General features: G+C 40.8%; 1 protein-coding gene across 1 annotated transcript in view; it reads left to right on the top strand.

Moving 5' to 3' along the window:
- The first annotated feature begins 733 nt into the window (after positions 1 to 733).
- LOC137256614 (solute carrier family 28 member 3-like) overlaps positions 734 to 7,604 on the top strand; it is a 35,200-nt gene continuing 28,329 nt past the window's right edge. Inside the window, exon 1 of the mRNA XM_067794495.1 lies at positions 734 to 882. The gene's annotated coding sequence lies outside the window, so the exon portion shown is untranslated. The remainder of the gene's footprint in view (positions 883 to 7,604) is intronic.

Genomic DNA, 7,604 nt, shown 5'->3' with positions numbered 1-7,604 from the left:
GAGAGAGAGAGGGGGGGGGGAGAGAGGTTCAGGCTGATGAATCATAGGTTAACTCACTTGGTTCTTAGTGGAAAAGGGTAGCAATAACATAAAATAATTGGATTTTGAATTCTGTATCAATAGTTTAAAGCAATCCTCGTATACTTCCATTAATAAAGCAAATAAAAATGATTTATTGTTGTCCGTGAATAATATCTGTAAACATGCATTTGTGTTATGTTTTATTTTAACATACTTCGTGATTCAACTGGTGTTCGGTAGAAAAGTCCATGGTCAAAACAGTACCGGTTTTTTTATGCGTGGGAATTTTGTTCTACGATGAACTTTCTGGGGAGTTGGTGGGGTTTTGTCTGGTTACCCGGCGGTATACTTTTGACATATGTTTTTTTCTTATTCGTCCAAGAAGTCTAAATCAATTGAAAAATTTAGTCTGTCATTTAGTCTGAGAAAATACGAAAACAACAGCAACAGGCAGTCCGGGACAGTTCTTTAAATCTTTGTCCCTATAAGGATTAAACGTTTACTAAAACGCACTCTACCAACAGCAACTTACCTAAATTACATGCCTTTGTTCTCGGGGTTAATTAAGCTAATTAAGCTGTTATAGTGATATACTGTGACCGACACCTGAATAACACGTTCATAATGTTTTAAGTACGCAGAAGCATTGAGACGTCACAGATCACTCCTCCAAACATCCGGCATAGGCTGGAAAGACGCGTTGAGATTACTCACTTCCGACCGTGGCGTCGAAACGGGACATTCACACAAACAAACCTGGAACAGGCAGGACCTGCAATTCTGGATACGTGTGCACGACAGTGGCGTGAATATCATCTACAAAAGCAGTAACCGCGGGTATTTAAGACGCAATCAACACAGGTAAGGAAAGTAGAATTTATGTAAATGTCACTTTAGTACACTTGACCCACTAAGATGTAAAAGTGCTCACCTGCGTATGTTTATCATGCCCAGAGTAATGTCAAGAGGGTACTGGCCTCGCCTTTGTAAACAGGTTTGAGGGGCATTACTGCGATCCGAACGATTTATTTTATTTCTTGCACACCGTGATATTGCAACCATTCAGTTCAAAGTTCTACAAGGCTGTACCATGTGCTCGTGTTAAAATGTTTTTATTTGAAAGACATGACCTGCTCAAGTGAACAATAGAGAGGATATTTGACAGGTATTGAGGTATTCATCTAAACGTGGCTGTGTGTTAATGAGTGTTTCTTACTTGTTCGTAATTGTTTATTGGGTAGTTTCGAGAAGCAGTTTGACGTACATGAAGTAAGAAAATACGAATAGGCAACGACTGCATTTGTCGAATGTTTACTAAAAGAAATTATAGACTAAGAAATACTTCAGCATTCTCCTAAATTAAACCCCCTCCCACCCACCCGCCACCCCCACTCCCTTGGGGGCGAGTCGTGTTGGGAGTTCTCCCAAGACGCAGAGGGGTGTTGTATAGGTGATAGGTGTAGGTCAAGGCATATTCGATGGTGTCCGTCGGGGGTGTGAATCTGGGGTCACTATCTATCTCGAATTGTACTTGACCCAACTCACACAACAGGCGAACCCATGAATGACTGGAGAGAATCAACTGTACTTAGTTCTATACGGATCTCACTAACATATTTCCGTTTCATCACGTCCCATGAGTTTTTTCACTACGGCCCATCAACGACACAAACTGACAACACTTGTGTATTCAGGTGAAATGGTCTATTTTTATCGAAGCATGTCAAAGCGTCAGTGCGTTATGTAGCTACAGTTGTGAACAACCTTAGGAGAACGTTGCCTAGAGGACGAACCAGCTCTTTCTATACTTACACTAGGTAATCTTGGACACATCACTGTCTCTTATACCTGACACTGTATACAAGACATTAATAGTTGATCTGCAATTGTACTCTTTCAGTGTTTGGTGATATTACTGTCGTTTTAACGACAGCTTCTAAAGTTACTAAAGGCACACTCTGCCTTTCTGTTTACAACTAATTAATATTGAGAATATTTTATGCCCCCCATTACAGTTTTCAACTTAAGATTTGTTATGACATGTTATAAGCTAAATGCGTTTCATAAGTTTTAATCTTTGTATGTCAAAAGATCCAAACGTGCATCAGAGTATCTTGAAAGAGCAGGGCACGCGTGGCCTCAGTTCTATCAGTGACAGAGCATCAGCTCGAGAATGATCACAAATATTTCAATCCCTTTCCATATTCACGAGAAGTCTCCACCCGGAGCAAAGTTGAGGGAACTATTCCAAGCATCGTCAGTATGTGAATCGGTCTCGCTATCAAATACGGTTAACAAGTTGAGGGTATCGCAGTATGTACCAGTACATATCCCGTGTATTCATTATAAAGACAGCCTTTGACTTATGTGTGTCCAGTGTCAAGTCAGGTCCTCTTGTTCAGGTTCCCATGCTGACAACAAAGAGACATTAAGAATCACATTCACATAACTGTAAGTCCGAATTGGGTCACATTGATACTGGCTCCTGCTCATGCATGTATTTTCTCTGGCAATAAATGGCAATAAATGGCCAGCCGCTGACCTGACAGTTCCACTCTAAGAATAATAGAACAGTGCAAAGTAATGTCCGACATCTATCTATTACAGTGATGTATTTCTATGTCAAGAAGTCTAGACCTTGAGAACCTCACTTTCAAAGAACCGATTCTGTCTATCAATGCACATTTTTCAGTGATCATGTGTTCTTCTCACTTGCGAGCAATGGAGCTGTTCTCCTATCTCAATTACAGTATTCAGGTAACAGCATTCAGACAATGACAGGGTGGTATTCACATTAAAAGAACTCAAGCCATGACAGAGTGATATTTAGGTAACAGCATTCAGACAATGACAGGGTGGTATTCAGATTAAAAGAACCAAAGCCACGACAGAGTGGTATTTATGTAACAGCATTCAGACAATGACAGAGTGGTATTCAGGCAACGACCTCCCTACAATGACAGGGTGGTACTCATGTTACAACCTTCGGCCAATGTCAGGGTGGTATTCAGGTACCAAGCCTCAGCCACTGACAGTGAGGTATTCAGGTAACAACCCTCAGCCAATGACAGAGTGGTATTCAGGTAACAGCCTCCAGACAATGACAGGGTAGTATTCAAATTTTTTAAAAAACCCTCAACCCATGACAGGGTGGTATTCAGATTAAGAAAAAACTCAAGCCATGACAGGGTGGTATTTAGGTAGCAGCATTCATACAATGACAGGGTGGTATTTAGGTAACAACATTCAGACAATGACAGGGTGGTATTTAGGTAACAACATTCAGAAAACGACAGGGTGGTATTTAGGTAACAAACCACAAGCAATGACAGGGTCGTATTCAGGTATTTTGTTTACTCTATGGTGTCAAGCGGCCTCACTTGTCATTCTGACCCACATAATCCTAGTACAGTCCGTCACGGCTGGTTGTGGTCAGGCATGACTTAGTAAGGACAATCCTAACATGTACGACAAAAAAGTTACCTTACACAAACGAGGATATTTAAGAAGTTCAGTGAATAGAGAAACGTGAAAACAATCCTCGGAGGGCGCAGGTCGGGGATAAGGGGATCCTATGAGCATGACTCCTTGCACCAATGCAGAATGTTGTACATTCATTGTTAAGTGGGTCAAGAAGGCATTGCCCCAGGGCAGGTCCTTTCAGAGGGTTATAAATGTACTCGGTCATTCAGACAAGCACAATAAACTTTGCCAAAAGCCTATAACCTTTGTCGACAACAGAGAGTGCCGAACGAGTCATCAGAAATAGGTAAAATGGGTTTACTTATGTGGATGATACAAACAAACAAACAAAGCAAAAAAAAAAAGAATCAAACCAAACCAAACAAAAAAAAATCAAAAACAAAACAAAAAAAACCCAAACAACAACGTCATTACGTCTATGTTTCGGGATCGATACTCGATCGTTTATGCCGTCTATTTAAAAACGATAAAAAACAGGGTTGTGTTCATTTTGCTGTTCATTCTAGGCGTATGAAATATGAAATCCATCACTGGTGTCCTAATTGTTGCTGATGTTTGTGCGGTCGGCGTAATCATTCAACATAGTCAGTCTAACTGCAAATTGTTGCTGATACATGTTTACCTGTGTCATGTAGAAGCATCTGTGTCATACAATCATACAATCAACACTCAACAGAGAAGCAGTGGAGATGATATATTGTCGATTCCAACACTCTCGCACCAATGATCGAGTATATCTCTCTCTCCTGGTTGAGTGGCTTAAATAAATAACCCTGCGGCTGAGAGTGATGTGAACGAGATTCGTTCCGGTTATCTGACTTTCTACTAACCGCAAAATGACTTCATACTCATTACACAGGCACTAAAGGTTTATTCGAAAATATCACGTGACGTCTGATTTGACTTTATATGAAATTGAATGCATCACAATAGTCGGAGATGACCCATGTAGAAGCTGTCGGTCTGGCTGACTCGGCCCTCGGAGTGAGTGAGTGACATTGACAATGATTCAACCATATCGTGACTAGAATAATATATTGACATTAAAATAACTAAACTATCATACGAATAAAAACTGCATGTGAAGTTATGTAAACTAATAACATTCTATTTGGACAATGCATGATAATAAAACAGGCCATAGATCAGCAATAATGTGAAGGTAGACCACCATTCTAAGGTCCTTAGAGATATCTAATACATGTAGGTATTAAGCGAGTAATGATTAAAAATACTCCGGCATGAAAACAATATCTGATGACTGAGAGTCAAACCTCTGAAGTCTGGCTTCTTTGTGTGTGGCAATTGCTTGCAGTTTAAGCCACACGAATTGAATGTTTTTTGCCTCATATTAGATAAACTCCGAACCTTGTTAAAGTCTGTTAACGGAAGACAAATTGTATTAATCCGAATTCAGGGCTAATCATTTCTGCGTCATCAATGTATAATCATTCCGTGGAAATGTGGAATAGCAGGTTTTGTGGTTCCTACATTCTACCACCAAGAGGTCCTGCCCACCTTGAGGGGCCGTAGGGTAGCCCAGTGGTAAAACGTTCGCTCGTCACACCGTAGACCCACGTTGTGGGTCTGGGTCCGTGTCTGGACCAGACAATCAGGTGATCAACATCAGTCTTCCCAACTTGGGGTACAGTGAATATGGGATATAATTCAGGGACCACCCGATTCCTTACAACAAGCATGAAGATCAACTCTTATCCGGACGTTCACGGATAACTGATTGATTATTGAGAACCTTCAAACGTAAACACCTTAAGTGCTTTCTGTATGTTTTAAGTCATATAATAGATCCTTATTTGTGGGAGTAGATTTAGCTATCATGTTCAACATTAGCTTTAATCGGCTGGTATATATATGAAATAAAGCTTTCAATGCATAATAACACTAAACGACTCAGAGTTGACACTTAATTATGCAAGTGTCAGGTTGCTTCACAGTGAAATGAATTGGATTCATTTTCATTCATTTTCTGTTAATTATTATGATCATAATAATTATCGTGTTATTTTTCTAGCAGGGATAACATGGCCGTAATATTCCAAATTATGAAAACGAACTCGATACGTTATTGCACAACGCCATCACACTATTCGAGCCACCAACGAATAAAGTGAGAGAATTGATTGTACCACTGACATGGCGAATAAATGTAGTTTATGATGGTCGGGGCCGACCATGTGGGGCCACATAAATAATATGCATTCATCCCAGCTTGTATAACCCGTGAAGATCAGGGTTAGAACTGATCTTCAGCAACCCATGCTTGTCGTAAGAGGCGACTAACGGGATCGGATGGTCAGGCTCCCTGACTTGCAATAAGTTGACACGTATCCCCATTGCGTAGATCGATACTCATAATGTTGGTCACTGGATTTTCTGGTCCAGACTCGATTACTTACAGACTGATGCCATATATATATATAATCTTGCTGAGCGCGGCGTTAAGCACCAACCAACCAACCAACCAACCAACCAACCAACTTTCATACTGAATATTGTATTGTATACATGACCCCAATCCGTGACTTGAGGCATACACTATGGCCAATATTTATGGAGCATTGTATTAGAACTCGTTTTCACCTCTCCAAGTGATATCAAAAGTATTGTCGACATGCTGAACAGAGGTTGTTTGTTTGAGGGACGGAATAGTTGAGAGCTTGTTGCCCGTGTAATCGTCCGATTTTTTATGAACATATAAGATGATGCAATTCCTCAGCTGATGATGATAAAAGGGGTGTTAACTGTATAATACGGTATACCGTTAATCACATCGAGGAGGAACGTGCAGTGCGTGTGTGCGTTCCATACGCTAATCGTTAGGGGTATGTTTAACCACAGCGTCGACTATGAACCGGTTGTGTTACTTAAAGTCTGCTAACGTATGACTAGAGCGTTTGGTGGGCGCCATTGTCAGTTGGATACAACGATCTCCCGTAAGGCAACCATAGTACGTGAACAAAAGAAGAGGTTGACAATAACACAGTAAATATTTGAATCTGTCAACCAGCCACTTGGTAACTCTTCTTTATTACTCCTGTTTGATTGACACACTTATCACTCATGTGATTGCATTCATGTGAGTGCACGTGATTTCCTGATAGATATACAGTAACTGTATATTAAAAGAATAAACTCATGTGATTGTACCTGAATGTCTGAATGTGATTATAAAAGAATAAATTACCGGGAATGCAAGTCAATGCCTGAATGAGAAAATCAAAGAATAATTTTTTTGTGACTGAACGTGAATGCCCAAAAGGGAGAATGCAAGAATAGATTTATGTGACTGCACGTAAATGTCGAAAACAGACCCAGTTGGGAGTACAAGACAATAGGAGTGATAATGAAATGTCGAAAACAGACCCAGTTGGGAGTACAAGACAATAGGAGTGATAATGAAATGAGTGGTCCGCTTCACATCAGTGACGACACCCGGTGTCAGACTGAATACCCATACTCAGACTTGAACCATGGCAGAACCGTGATGTTTCCAATTAGAATATTAGCCTTCAGTAATCGATGCTTGCTGCAAGTGGCGTTTAAATGGTCGGGTGGTCAGGCTGACCGGTTTAACACAGGTTATCGAATCCCAACATTGCAGATGGAGGCTCATGCTGTTGATCACTGGATTGTCTGGTCCAGACTCGATCATTCAAGGACCGCCGACATATAGCTGGAATATTGCTCAGTGCGGCATAAAATTAAACTGATTCACTCACTGAATCAGTAAGGTAATGGTTGTTTAGCTTTGATGTTGCAATATCACATCCATCCATCCATCTAATAATCCAACCCATCAAAACTCCCTAGCCACCAACCCACCTGTTCATTCATCAATCCTTCCGTCATAATCCGTTTGTCCGTCTGTCATCCATCATCCATCTATCCATCCATCATCCATTCAACCACCCACCCATCCAACCATCTATCAGCCAGTCAGCCAGCCATCTCTCACTCAACCACCAATCCATCCAACCATCTATCATCCATCCATCCTTCCACGACCCAACCATCCCTCTGTTAATGGACCAATCCATCCACCAACTCACCTATACAGAACAGTATAAACCCAACCACAT

Source organism: Haliotis asinina, chromosome 11 (assembly GCF_037392515.1).
Source record: "Haliotis asinina isolate JCU_RB_2024 chromosome 11, JCU_Hal_asi_v2, whole genome shotgun sequence".
NCBI classification, from domain to species: domain Eukaryota; kingdom Metazoa; phylum Mollusca; class Gastropoda; order Lepetellida; family Haliotidae; genus Haliotis; species Haliotis asinina.
Note: the sequence above shows the minus strand (reverse complement) of the source record. Positions and strands in the feature narration are given on the sequence as shown.